The 13,323-nt window shown below is 41.7% G+C and overlaps 1 pseudogene; it reads left to right on the top strand.

Annotated features, from left to right (window-relative positions):
* Nucleotides 1-12,256: 12,256 nt before the first annotated feature.
* Nucleotides 12,257-12,657, top strand: LOC132008567 (small ribosomal subunit protein eS12-like; annotated as a pseudogene).
* Nucleotides 12,658-13,323: the final 666 nt, after the last annotated feature.

Below are 13,323 nucleotides of genomic sequence, written 5' to 3'. Positions count from 1 at the left end.
TTCCCACCCACAGTGAAAGATAATTCCCCTTTCTCCACATCCTCTCCAACACACGTTGTTTCCTGTCTTGCTAATTTAGGCCATTCTAACTGGTGTAAGGTGACATCTTAATGTGATTTTCATTTGAATCTCCCTGATGCCTAGTGTTGATGAACATTTCTTCAGGTGTCTGATAGCCATTAGTTTGTCTTCATTGGAGAAGTTCTGTCCATATCTTCTGCCCATTTTTTGATATGATTATCTGTTTTGTGTGTGTTGAGTTTGAGGTGTTCTTCATAGATCCTGGATATCAACCTTTTGTCTGTACGATCATTATCATATAGCTTATCGCATTCTGTGGATTGCCTCTTTACTTTCTTGACTGCTTCCTATGCAGTGCAGAAGGTTATGATTTTGATGAGTTCCGAAGTTTACTTTGGCTTTTGTTTCCTTTGCCTTTGGAGACATTTCTTGAAAGAAGTCGCTGTGGCTGATATCGAAGAGATTACTGCCTATGTACTCCTCTAGGATTCTGATGGATCCTGTCTCACGTTGAGGTCTTTTATCCATTATGAGTTTATCTTTGTGTATGGTGTAAGAGGATGGTCGAGTTTCATTCTTCTACATAGAGCTGCCCAGTTTACGCTGACCATTTATTGAAGAGACTGTCTTTTTTCCACTGTATATATTTCCCTGCTTTCTTGAATAAGATTTGACCATGGAGTTGATGATCCATATCTGAGCTCTCTACTGTGTTCCACTGGTCTATGGATCTGTTATTTTGCCAGTCCCATGCTGTCTTGGTGTTCACAGCTTCATAGTAACCCGTGAAATCAGGCAAGGTGGTGCTCATAGTTTTTTTTTTTTTTTCCTTTCAGCAATTCTTAGCAATATGGTGTCGCTTCTGATTCCACACAAATTTTAGGCATGTGTTTGTTCCAGCTCTTTGAAAGATACCGGTGGAATTTTATTGGAATGGCATTAAATGAATCGATTGCTCTAAGGAGTATATACATTTTAACAATGTTCATTCTTCTGATCCATGAGAATGCCATGGTTTTCCGTCTTTTTGGTTTTCTTCCATTTCTCTCATGAGTGTTCTCTAGTTCCTCGAATACAAATCTTTTACCTCTTTGGTTTCGCTTATTCCCAGGTATCTTATGGTTTGGGTGCTGTAGTAAATGGAATTGATTCTCTAATTTCCCTTTATTTATTTTCATTGATAATGTAGAAGAAAGCCACTAATTTCTGCACCATGATTTTGTTTCCTGCCACATTATTGAATTGATGTATGAGTTCTGGTAGTTTGGGGGCAGAGTCTTTTGGGTTTTCTATATCAAGTATGGCATCTGTGAGGAGAGATAGTTTGACTTCTTGGGTGCCAATTTGGATACCTTTTATTTCTCTTTGTTGTCTGATTGCTGTTGCTAGGACTTCACATGCTATGTTGAACAAGATTCATAAGAGTGGGCATCCTTGTCATGTTCCTAAATTGAAAGCGATGGCTTCAGCTTTTACCCTTTGAGGATGGTACACACTGTGTGTTTTTCATAGAAACATTTTATGAAGTTGATGAATATTCCTGCTATCTCTGTATTTTGTAGCTTTTTAGTCACAGACGGATGCTGGATTTTGTCCAATGCTTTTTCTTCACCAATTGAGAGGACCATGGGGTTCTTCTCTCTTCACTTCGTAATTGGTTCTATGACATTGATTGATTTGCGAATGTCGAACCAACCTTGCAAGCCAGGGATAGATCCTACTCCGTCATGTTGGATAAACGTTTTAATGTAGTGTAGGTTCCTAGGAGCTAGAATATTGTTGAGAATCTTAGCATCCATATTCATCAGTGATATTGGTCTGAAGTTCTCCTTTTCGGTAGGGTCTTTGCCTGAAAAACAATCTGAGGGGTGTGAAGTGGCATGGGGGTGGGAGGTTGGCGTACCATGTTGTGGGTATTATATCAGGCATGGATTGCATGGAGCACAGGGTGTGGTGAAAATAATAATGAATACTGTTTTGCTGAAAATAAATAAATTTAATTTAAAAAATCTATACAACAGTAAAAAAAAGATTCTCTGAGGCAGTGATGAGAGGGCATGGGAGGTTGGGGAAACACGTGGTGGGTAATAGAGAGGGCACAGATTGCATGGAGCACTGGGTGTGGTGCTAGAACAATGAATACAGTTACACTGAAATACGGTTACAATACTTTGTATTGTATTCATACAATACAAAGTATGTTCTCTGATTATAATGGCATTACATTTAACTCAATGACAGAAATGTGGAAAATTCCCAAATATCAGAAACTAAATAACACACTTCTAAATAATACTTAAGTCAAAAAATGAATTCAGAGGGAAATGAGAAAGTACTTTGACTTGAATGAAAATGAAAACACAATGTATCAAAATTTGTGGGGTACAGCTGAAAGTGTTTTTTGTTTGTTTTTTAAATATTTAATTTATTTATTTGACAGAGATTCAGCGAGTGTGGGAGCACAAGCAGAAGAAAGCAGGCTTCTTGCCCACTGAGCAGGGAGCCCGATGTGGGGCTTGATTCCAGGACACTGGGATTGTGACCTGAGCTGAAGGCAGATGCTTAACAACTGAACCACTCAGGCGGCCCTGAAAACACTGTTTAGAGGGAAATTTATAACACTAAACATCTCTGCTTGGAAAAGAAGAAAGATCTCAAATCTGTAATTGCTGTTCTACCTTAGGAAACTAAAGAAGGACAAATTAAATACAAATTAAGAAGAATAAGGAAATAATAAAGATTATAGCAGAAACCAACTAAAAAAGAAAACAGAAAAGCAACAGAGAAAAATAGCAAAACCCCAAACTAGTTTTTGAAAAGATGCATAAAACTGATAAATGTCTAGACAGGCTAAAGCAAGTTGGAGGATTTGGGGGTTGAGCACGGAAAAAGATATGACCACCAGGTGGCAGTAGCACATAGTGAACTGTATTTGACTAACACCTGGACAGGTTGGCGTGATGAGGAAGTCCTTCATAGAATAAAACTGTCCATCCAAAGGGAGAAGAGGAAAAGCAGAGAGAGAGAGAGAGTGCTTGTGTGTTTAGGTGATATCACTCAGTAGCAACACTTAGAGTCTCTGGAACATGGAACATGAACAGCTTTATAGCTGCTGGGTTTATCTATGGCTAGAAGAGGTTAGGTGTGGTTTCCTGGGGTATACATACCAGATAGCCTGCAAATGGCTAAAAATCTGCTTATTTGAGCTATGTTTCAAACTCTTGTAGGGGTAAAATTTGAGTTTGGCATCCGCAGGCTTTTGTGCTTATGGGTCCCAGGCTGCTATTACTAAGTTAAACAACAGAAGGCCAATATACAAGAAGTTATCTTTGGCTCATAATAATAATCCATCCCTCGGGCCCACATTGCTTTATAATTTTAGTTATATGTAAATACATTATGCTTTAGTTTGGAGCCCATGGAAAAGCATTTTGAAGTCCCAGAATCCAATGAAAATAAAAACAAGGATTTCAAAGCCCATTTGCAGCCAGTCTGTCAGAAGACTTAGAAAATCGATTTGTTCAATTTGCTTAATCTATAAACTGTTATTAAAGGGACATGCCCCTTTAATACATGTCCCTGGCTAGCTTTAAAACCTGTAGCAACATGTGTTAAGTGTGCAGAACCCACTTCCTACAGCAGCCAATAAGTGATCTAGGACTAAGTGATGATACATACACCAGTGGCTGTGGAGTTGACCGGCAAGGACAGGAACTTGGGTAAGGAAAACATATAGCAACAGAGTAGGGGTTGAAGTCCGAGTCATCTGCACCCAGCAGTAGAGGAATATCTTCTGGGCATTGTCCAAATTGTGTTGGCCAGTCTGGGATGATGAGTTCGATCCCACAGGTATCCATTGCAGATTCAGACTTGTTCCTTAGTGTCATCAGTGGAGCAAAGTACTTGGATGGCAGACGACAGTGCCTTTCTCTCCAGAGGGTGGTAGGCAGTCTGCTTAGCTAAATGCTGGATGATGAGTGGACACAATCACAGAGTTGGTTCATGTCCAGTCCTCATCCCACATTTTGCTGAAGTTCTGGTCAAATAGAACTTTTTGGTGAGCCCATTAACCCACAACCAGGAGTTGGTAAAAATATAAATCTTAGGAAAATGTTTGTCAAGGGCATATACTATTTCTGGAAGTAGTGTACTCAGCTCAGCCCATTGGGTGCTTTGGGCTCTCCCCATACAGAAACGAGTATGTGAATATGGGCCATAGACTGAGACTGCCCACTGTTTGGCTCCTTTAAGCCCTGTGCCCACTCCATTCATAAAGAGACCTTTGATTTTTTTCATTTTGTGAGTGATGGCCACCTTACCTCTAATCCCCACTGAGAAAGAAATGAGACCTGCTGGGGAGTTAACATAGCTGCAAGGTATGTGGCCCTTTCCTTCTGGAGTTATGACACTCCACAGGGCCAGGTTAGGCTTGAGCCTGTAGATAGCATTTCCATCTTCATCCAGCTGCAGCTTCAATTTTACAGAGAGCTTTTTTCCATTATCCAGAGCATGAGAAGACTCTCACTCCATCAGCAATTGGCTCTGCCAGGATTCAAGGCTAGGTCTGGGCAAACTCCAGAGCCTGAGCATGTAATCCTTATACTGTTCCTAGCTGAGGTAAAGGAAATATAAAGCCACATATCACCAAACCCAATGCTCAAGTAAGCAGTGGGATTGAAAACACATAGGAAACTGAAAAATAATCACAATGAGGTAGGCTTATATATTAAGCTACTTACTGTGTGCTGGACATCCTGAGCACTTTCATCTCCATGACCTCTCTTTGCAGTGGGCATCAATGCCTTCAAGGAGGAGGAAACCAAGGCTTAGCGAGTTGAAGTGAATTTTGCCCTAGACCCCATAGCCCACAGGTGGCAGAAGGGGCACAGGACTTGGGGTCATGTGACCGCAAAGCACCCTCTCTTGCCACTTTCATTCTCATTCCCATCCTGCCACCGTAAGTGATCTCAATATGTGCCTGAGTGAGCAGATGAAAAGAAGACCATCATGAAGAGTCCCACTCCCTTCCTCACATCAGTACCACTGTGGCCCTGTGCTACCTGGGCTGGGATGTTATGTAAGGCAAATTCATTCTTTCCCTCTGCCTTCTCCTGGGACACCGCTGACCAAGGAGGGGAGAACAAAGATTGTGAGTAGCTGGGGCTCTCCATCTTACCCTGGCCCTATTCCCTGCGTCCTCCTGTTTGTAGATTTGCCCTTTGTGCACACAGGCATGTGGCAAAGGTCTGCAACCAAGATCCTCACCACCAGTGTGCTCTGTGCTAGCTACCACTCTGAAGTGAAGGGCTCCTGCAGGGGTAAGGGCCGGGAGCCCTAACTGGGTTTCACCTGGACACTTAGTGAGTACTGTGAGCTGGGCAAAAGGCTGGGCTGAAATGGGTTTATATCAAGTTTCTGATCACATTTCATGGATAAGGGTGATCACTGTGGCTGTGATTCCAGATGGGGTTATGGAAGCCACTGGGAAAAAAAGCAGCCAAGTAGGCTGAAGGGGCTTCCAACCTGCCATTTTACTCAGACATTTACAGAAGAAAATGGTGCAAGACCTCTCATGCCCTTGAATACTTTTTTTAAACCAAGAAAATGTCAAAAACTTCCCTGGTTGGTTTAGACATATGTGTATGATATGTCAGAACAAATGATCTGAAAACAACATACTACCCATCCAAAGATGTCCATACTGAGAAGATTCCTAGCATTCACATCTGGCATTCCCAAAGATTCCACCCCAAGTCTAGCGCTTATCTTTCTTGGCAGCAATTTGAATACCTACTTAGTAGCTGATGTCTGTCAGTTCTGTGACTCCACTTGGAGCTCTGGCCTTATGCACCCAGACCAGCACGGGGCATCTCCCTTCCTCAGGGAGCCACAGGTACAGCAGATCACCCTCATCCTTCATCTTCACCACTTCCATGCAGCTTTCCCCTAGATGCTCTGTCCTCATTAATGGTATCCAGTTGTAGCACTTTCTTTCTCACCTCATTCACCCAGGTGTAGCACCTTCTTTCTCTGACTCTGACAGCCAATGCAGAGCAAGCTCCAGCAGTTCTCTCTCCGAAGATCTTCCTGTTGTCTCCCCTATCCTACTCAAGAACTCCATCTCCCATCAGGGACACTACAACCACATAGTCAGCCCCTGCCCACACTAACCCCTGCTTCGGCCATGAAATTTTTCTTTCAGATCGAAGCATATTCAGAAGCCTAATACAGTAGCAAAAGCAAGCTACTCTGGAAGAAGGAAAGAGAAAGGAATCAGGAACAGGTATGCAAACCTGGGTCCTCTAAGGCCACCTTCTAAGTGTCATACACTCCTACTACCTCATCTCTTTTCACATTTCCTGGAATCTCTGCTGTTACCTGAATACACATGGTAAGGTTTCAGTCCTTGGGATAGAGTGTTCCTTCTGCTCACAATGTCTTCCCTGCTTGTCTGCCCAGCACATAGTTACAACTTGAGATCTGGAACCAGAAAAAGCCAAGTTTGAATCTCAGTTCCAAGTACTAGCTCTATGACCTTGGTGCTTTCTGAGCCTATTTCTGCATCCCTAAGATAAAGGTAATATTAGCAGTTATGTCAGAAAACTGTTAACAGCCTTAAATGATACTGTATTCATTGTTTAACGGAGAGATGGCACACAGGAAACGCTCACCATCATAATCATCCTCACCCACAGGAATCAACTCAACACTGCCCTCTTTTTCTTGATCCTTTCCTGTTGCACCCCCTGTAAACTCAGTACAATGCATTTCTAGTTAAGTTTGCCTTTCTGTGTCCCTCCTCATATTGTGACCTAATTGAGGACAAAAGCTAGCTTGTTCACCTTTGGTCCTCTGCTATCCAGTATATCCAACTACACCTATAAGGTGTTGGATATGTAGCACCTACAGGGTTCAGTGTTTGTTGAATAAATTGATTAATGAATGAAGGCAGGCAGGCAGTAGGGTCCATTCATGAATCAAGTTTACAGAGTATATACTATGTCACAGACATTGTTCCGGTTTTTGGGGATACATCAATAGATAAAACTAATGGAGTTCCTGCCCTCTTGGAGCTGCCACTCTAATGAGAAAGGTACACTCAATAACAAACAAGTAAATATATAGTAAGTTAGTGCAAAGTGCTTCAGGGAAAAATAAAGTGAGGGGAGGTGTTGCTTTCTCATATAAGAAAGTTAGGCAAGGTGTCACCAACAATGAGACATTTGAACAGAGACCAAACAAAGAGAGGAGCAAGGTCGGTGGATATTTGAGGAGACAGGGCGGGAAAATATGATCCAGACTCAGAATAGCTGGGTGCACATTCAAAAAGAGAAGCTGGCCAGTGGGTGCTGGAGAGCAGTGAGTGAATGGAAGAGTGACATGACACAAGAGCAGAGTGGCTGTGGGGCTGTGGAGTACAGACCATGGGCCATGTGCCGCCCAGAGTCTTTAATGAAGATACAAGCTATACTAATTGATTACTTTCTTGAGTGTTTCAAAAATCCTGTTCACTTACCCATTTTAAAATGTAGCAGAAAGGAAAAATTTCCTAGCCTTAATCAGCCATGAGTACAAATGAAGTTGTTTCATGTTAATTTCTGAATCTCAATGGCTTTGTGTGCTCATCTATGCAAATGTAGGGAGTCCTACCTCAAGGAAAATCCTTCCTTCTCAAATATTCTAGGAATCCTAAGGGTGCATATGATCCTAAGTGGGTTGCTATGGCCTCTAGGTCAAGCTTTTGCAGCTTTGGGCCTGATGATCCCACAGATGTACCCTAGGAGGGAGGACCACTCCTGTCATTGTGCCCTAAATTGGCCGGCCAGAGGAGCTGCCATTCCAGGACTCCGAAGGGCTATGAGGCTAGAGTGTTCCTTTTGCATACGGATGACCAACACAACTTTCTGAACTCCAGCATTATAGCATCCATCAACCACAGCTCAGTTCACACCCACAGACTCAGGATATACTGGGACCTTCAGCTTGCCTCCAACATTCTATCCTCTTGCGAAGAGGGGCTTGCCCTGTCAGACTGCTTTTTCTCTTACAGTGAATTTTCTCTTGGGGCTCCCAGATCTCTGCAGGTGGGCCTCTGCCTGGGCCACTTCAGCCCATAAGTCCTATCCATAATCAAACCCAATAACGGACAGAATTCAAGACTTTTCCCCAGGATCCTCAGCCCTAATAGACATCTGTAGTATAACATTTGAAGGAGGTTATCACCGAACTATTTAGCAGTATGGCTGAATCTCAGCCCTTCCCCAGCCATTGGGATATTAACCTTATCAGTGTCCTGAGTATTATTATAACCTTATCCAGTGTCCCTGTATTATTCAAGGTATGGTATCTTGAGTGGTAACAGCAAAACCTGGAAAAGAATGGACACAGGTATTCACTTTAGATGGTACTAGTTTAAACAAGATCCAAGAACAACTACAGGCTCAACACAAAAACTCTAAGCATCTGTTTAAATCCTAGTATTTCACCCAGAAAACACTGCAGCATAACTGAAAGCTTTGAAGGCAGAAAGAATGGACTCTGGATCCATGGATGGTTTGCTACTTACAGTATGACTTTGGGCAGTCATTTCACTTTGAACACATTTTTCTCACTTATGGAAAGATAACAGTGAAACCTAAATAGGGTGATTAACTGAGCACCATGAAGGCACGAGGCCCAGCTGTAGTTCCTCTCCCTTCCAGCAGAGACATGCACAGGACTTACACAGTTTTGCTTTAAAATTTTTTTTTAAAAGGAATTGGTTGATATGAATCAATTTCATTCCAAATTCTGCTCTAAGGATAACCTGATGATGCTGAAAGTCTACCAAATTTGATCCTTCTTAAAATATAATACTAAATAACACTATTTCTTAGGAAACCCCTGAATGACTTTTTCCACCTCAAGATTCTCTGACTTCCTCAATAAAAACAGAATAACAACACTTAGGAATGTCCAGAAGATAAAAGCCAAGAACTACAAGTCTGACAATTAAAAACTACCAAATACTTCATGTGGGAAAAAAAATCCAGCTGCTAAGGTGGCCAGGGATCTGCATTCAGACCTGACCTTGAATTCTGGCTCTGCCACTCACCAGCTGGGTGGCACCTTGATCTCTGTGCACCATTACCTTTATCTGTAAAGCAGGGACAATAACATCTCATAGAATTAAGTATAATCAATGTCAAAATATTAAGTGCCATGTTAGGTCAGCTCAACAAACTGAATGGTGACAACCAGATGGATGTGGTCCTTGACCCCTCTGAGCCCACGGACTCTGATTTGGTCCTACTTCCTCCTGACATGGGTTTCAAAAGAGACCAGCTTGGAATGGCTGTCCATAACTATACTGGTCAACAACCAGGGTAAGTTCTTCAAAAGGCCAGCACCTGGGGTGCCTGGGTGGCTCAGTGGGTTAAAGCCTCTGCCTTTGGCTCGGGTCATGATCTCAGGGTCCTGGGATCGAGCCCCGAATCGGGCTCTCTGCTTGGCGGGGAGGGAGCCTGCTTCCCTCTCTCTCTCTCTCTCTCTACTTGCCTCTCTGCCTGCTTGTGATCTCTCTGTGTCAAATGGATAAAATCTTTAAAAAAAAAAAATGGCCAGCACTTAACTGACCTCTGCTGGTCTCACATAGAACTAGTGTGCAGAACTCTATTTCTGTACTATCTCTAGCCAAAAAAGTAACTTCTTTCTCAAATCACAAGAAAAGAATTTTTTTTAAAAAATCACTCCTTCTCTAAATTCAAAGGACAGGAAAGCATAAACTCTCACCTTTTTTCTCCTCTCAAAACCATGAGCACTGATTTCCCCAACCCAAAGAGATCCACACAATTTGGGAGACCAAACTCTGACTCTTTACTTTCAATCCACTGTCTTTTAAACATGTCATCATCATAAAACATTTACAAAGTAGTTTGTTTAAAGCCTCACCCATTGCTCTCTAGTCAAATAAACCCAAGGAGTAACTAGTTATCTTAGGGTCTGACACACTTTGAGCCTCCCTTGGTGCATCCATAACTGCAGCTCCACCATGGAAAGAACACAAAGGTCTTGGGTCCCAGGCTTTTTAAGAACTGAGCTAGTCCTGGGGAGCACAGACCCAAACCCTCATCTCCTAGAGTGAGGATTGTTCTCACAAGTTGCTCCTTCAAATCCTGCTTGAAAGCAGCAAGAATATTTTTATATTATTATTATTATTATTATTATTATTAATTTTTAAGAGAAGAGCGGCAGAGGGAGAGGGAGAGTCTCAAACAGACTCCACACTGGGCTTGGAGCCAGATGAGGGCCTCGATCTCATGACCCTGAGATCATGACCTGAGCCAAAACCAAGAGCGGAACACTTAATTAACTGTGCTACCCGGGTGCCCCAAAGCAGTAAGAATGTTTTCTTTTCCTTTCTTTTTTTTTTTTTTTAAAGATTTTATTTATTTATTTGACAGACAGAGCTCACAAGTAGGCAGAGAGGCAGGCAGAGAGAGAGGAGGAAGCAGGCTCCCTTCGAAGCAGAGAGCCCGATGTGGGGCTCGATCCCAGGACCCTGGGATCATGACCTGAGCCGAAGGCAGAGGCTTAACCCACTGAGGGTTAAGATTTCTAAAAATCTTCTAAGTAAAGCCTTTTCCAAACTATGATCCCCAAGTTTTTGTCAGATCTTTACATTTATGTATTCAGCTTGCTTAAAAGTAAAAATACAGGTAATGCTGACACAGCTCCCCACTTTCTTTAAAACAAACAAACAATAGAAATGCACATGTGGAGCTCAATGGTACCAAAATCAGCCAATTTGAGATAGCTTGCTATAGAATCATAGGCATTTTTGCAACATTTCCAGCCCATGTCAACACTACACAATTCCACCTCTCAGGACTGCTCTAACATCTCAGCACAACTTTTATATACATGTAATCCATACTCACTTCACTCCACACCACATTCTATCTGTGCATCCGAGGCTGTAAGACTTATGCTACCACGAGAGGGAAGATCACAGCAACAGTATGGAGCTTGGCCTGACAATCTCTGCCTGAGGAATAGTAGTATACAGGTAGGTAGGGAGAAGGCAATTTGGAAACAATGGTTAATCTGATGCCCTCCCCCAAAATTGTATTTTACTAGTAAAGGGGTCCCTCTCTGGCTCCCAGGGCACAATCTCTGCAGGCCAGAAGTCAGTCAGATGATATAATAAAACTGATTCAAGAAAAAAACCATCAACCAAGAATTCTCTATCTGGCAAAACTATCCTTCAAAAATGAGGGAGAGGGCGGCTCAGTGGGCTAAGCCGCTGCCTTCGGCTCAGGTCATGATCTCAGGGTCCTGGGATCGAGTCCCGCATCGGGCTCTCTGCTCAGCAGGGAGCCTGCTTCCTCCTCTCTCTCTGCCTGCCTCTCCGACTACTTGTGATTTCTCTGTCAAATAAATAAATAAAATCTTTAAAAAAAAAAATGAGGGAGAAAATAAGCCATTCCCAGATAAACAAATGCTACAGAGACAAGCTCTACAAGAAATGCTAAAGGCGGTCCTCCAGGTTGAAAGGACACTAGTAACTCAAAGCCATACAAAAATGTAAATTTTTCCAGCACAGGTAAATATATGGACGAATATAAAACCCAGTATTATAACTTCTTTTACAGGATTTAAAATAGAAAAGTTTAAAAAATAACTATAAATCTGTTAGTAGATATATAATATATTGTGCATGTGTGTGTATATACACATATAGTGATTTGTGACATCAATAATATAAAGGCAGGTAGACTACAAAGTTTTTGTGATTGAAATTACTTAAAAATACAACTTAAGATGTCAAAATTAACTGCCATAACTACAAAGAAAATGTCTATAGAATATACACTGAAATGTTGCTCAAAGAAATCAAAGAGATTACACAGGAAGACATCCTGTGTTCATAGACAGGAAGACTTCATACTGTTAAAATGTCAATACTACCCAAAGTGATCTGTAGAACCAAAGCAGTCCTTGTCAATACCCCAATGATGTTTCTTGAAGAAACAGAATAATCCCTCCTAAAATTCATATGAAGTCTCCAAGGACTCCAAATAGACAAAACAATCTTGAAAAAGAACAAAGTTGGAAGACTCCCACTTCCGGATTTCAAAATTTACAAAGCCGTAGTAGTCAAAACAAGATCATGCTCTTTCCCTGCCGCCACCAAGTTGCTCAGAGGCGGGGCTTCAGGTACACCTAAGATTGGGCTCTACACTGGCCCACGACCATGGCCTAGGAAGGCATTGCTGCTGGAGGTGTAATGGATGTTAATACAAGAGGTGCAGAAAACCACCCTCATCCACAAAGGCCCAGCATATGAAATTCACAAAGCCACCAAAACCTTAGACAAGTGCCAAGCTGATCGTGTGCTTGCACCCAACTGTGATGAGCTTATGTATATCAAGTTGGTCGAGGCCCTTTGTGCTGAACACCAAAATCAATCTAATTAAGATTGATGACAATAAGAAATTAGACAAATGGGTAGGCCTCTATGAACAGAGAGGGAAATCCCACATAGTTGGTTGCAGTTCTGCGATGGTTAAAAACTATGGCAAAGAGTCTCAGGCCAAGCCTACCATCCAGGAATTCTTCAAAATCAAGAAATAAACAAGTGAAAAACTTGGTTCTTGTTCCTAAAACAAAAGTGTCGTGCTGATGCTAGGACAGCCATACAGACTGATGGAAGTGAGGCCAGAAATAAACCCTTATATATATGGTCAAATTATTTTTTACAAGGGTGCCAAGTGGGAATAAAGAGTGAAAAGGCAATCCACAAAATTAGAAAAATATCTGCAAATCATTCATCTGGTAAGTTATTATCCAGAATATATACAGAACTCCAACAACTCAAAACTTACTTTAAAAACAGGCAAAATATCTGAATAGGAATTTCTCCAAAGAAGGTATCAAAAGCATTAAGAATATGAAAAGATACTCAATGTCACTAATTAGAAAAATACAAATTAAAACCACAATGGCATACCATCTTGCACCCAGTAGGATGATTACTATAAAAAAAACAAGAACAAAACCAAAAATAACCCCCCAAAAAACTAAACATATATGTGTTGATGTGGCTATGAACAAATTAGAACCCTTTGGATTATTGGTAGGAATGTAAAATGGGGCAGCCATTTTGGAAAACAGCATGGCAGTTCCATAAATCAGAATTACCATACGACTCAATAATTCCACCTCTGGGTATATACTTCAAAGAACTCAGAGCAGGGTCTCAAAGAAATATTTGCACACCCATATTCATGGCAGCATTCTTCACAACAGTCAAAAGGTAAA

This window comes from Mustela nigripes, unplaced genomic scaffold (genome assembly GCF_022355385.1).
Source record: "Mustela nigripes isolate SB6536 unplaced genomic scaffold, MUSNIG.SB6536 HiC_scaffold_303, whole genome shotgun sequence".
In the NCBI taxonomy this organism is placed as follows: Eukaryota; Metazoa; Chordata; class Mammalia; order Carnivora; family Mustelidae; genus Mustela; species Mustela nigripes.
This window is presented reverse-complemented; position numbering and strand designations above follow the sequence as displayed.